The sequence below is a fragment of the Hipposideros armiger genome, unplaced genomic scaffold, assembly GCF_001890085.2.
Source record: "Hipposideros armiger isolate ML-2016 unplaced genomic scaffold, ASM189008v1 scaffold_242, whole genome shotgun sequence".
Taxonomy (NCBI): Eukaryota; Metazoa; Chordata; class Mammalia; order Chiroptera; family Hipposideridae; genus Hipposideros; species Hipposideros armiger.
Genome location: NW_017731592.1, coordinates 2,597,274 through 2,598,824, shown reverse-complemented (window position 1 = coordinate 2,598,824; position 1,551 = coordinate 2,597,274). Strand labels below are relative to the sequence as shown.

The 1,551-nt window shown below is 44.6% G+C and overlaps 1 pseudogene; it reads left to right on the top strand.

Annotated features, from left to right (window-relative positions):
• Positions 1–308: 308 nt before the first annotated feature.
• LOC109389754 (heterogeneous nuclear ribonucleoprotein K pseudogene) lies at positions 309–1,018 on the top strand (annotated as a pseudogene).
• The last annotated feature ends 533 nt before the right edge of the window (positions 1,019–1,551 follow it).

Below are 1,551 nucleotides of genomic sequence, written 5' to 3'. Positions count from 1 at the left end.
ACTTGATGTATAAAAACACTTGCAAAACTCAGGGACAACAGACATGTTCTCGTTCCTACGTAGCCATGCTGCTGGTGGTTTAGACTCCAGGACCCAAGACCTGGCTCAGGGAGTGGGGGAATAGCCATATCAGAGCCCCCCCAACCCCTCCACCCCCCTTTTTTTGTCAGCAATGGCCTAATAAACCCTGTCTTTTAAAAAGACTTTCAGGATTATCCTCTGTTTCTTGGTGGCACCAACCTCGATGTCTTGCCTACATCGCACTTGTTTACGGCCTATAGATTGGTGTGTCCATTTAATCCAAGAAAATGGAAACTGAACACCCTGCAGAAACCTTCCCCAACACCAAAACTAGTGGTGAATTTGGTAAAAGTCCTGCAGAAGATATGGAAGAGGAACAAGCTTTTAAAAGATCTTGATACACTGATGAGCTGGTTGAATTATGCATTCTGCTTTAGAGCAAGAATGCTGGGTCAGTGATTGGAAAAGGAGGCAAGAATATTCAGGCTCTGCGTACAGAAGACAGGGACAGGGTTTCAGCCCCAGATCAGCAGTGGCCCAAGCACATATTGACTGTCAGTGCTGATACTAACACAATGGAGAAATTCTGAGGAAAATCATCCCTACCTTGGAAGAGCTCCTGCAGTTGCCATCACCCCCTGCAACCAGCCAGCTCCTGCTAGAATCTGATGTTGTGGAAGGCTCAAATTACCAACTCTATAAAGGAAGCCACTTGGATTGCCAGTTGAGACTGTTGATTCCTCAGAGTCTGGCAGGAGGAATTATTGGGGTCAAAGATGCTAAAATCAAAGAACATCAAGAGAACACTCAGACAATCCAGCTTTCCCAGGAGTGCTGTCCTCATTCCACTGACAGAGTTGTTTTTATTTGAGGAAAACCTGATAGGGCTGCAGAGTGCATAACGATCACCCTTGATCTTACATCAGAGTGTCCCATCAAAGGACGTGCACAGCCTTACGATGCCAGTTTGGTGGGCCTGTTATTACTACTCAAGTAACTAACTGTTCCCAAAGATTTGACTGGATCTAATATTGGCAAAGGTGGTCAAAGGATTAAACAAATTCATCATGAATGAGGAGCTTCGATCACAACTGATGAGCCCGTAGAAGGGTCTGAAGATCGGATCATTACCATTACAGGAACACAGGACCAGACACAGAACGGCACAGTATTGGCTGCAGAACAGTGTGAAGCAGTGTGCAGATGGTGAAGGATTCTAATGCAAGACGTTTTTCCTTTTTTATAGTGTGAAGCAGTATTCTGGAAAGTTTTTCTAAAACTAGTGAAGAACTGAAGGAGCCCTGCATCATTTTTTTTTAATCTATCTGCTTCTGTTTAAAAAGTCAACATCCCTCTGCTTCCCAGGTGTTCTGCATTTGAGTTGCAGTGAAATCATCTGTGAAATAAGATTGGAAATTATACTACCTACCTCACATGGCACTGTGGGGAGTAAGCGAGTTAAGATGGGTAATGCTCCTGGAACAAGGCCTGGCAGAGGAAATGCATGCAACTTAGTGAGCACCTTTTGGG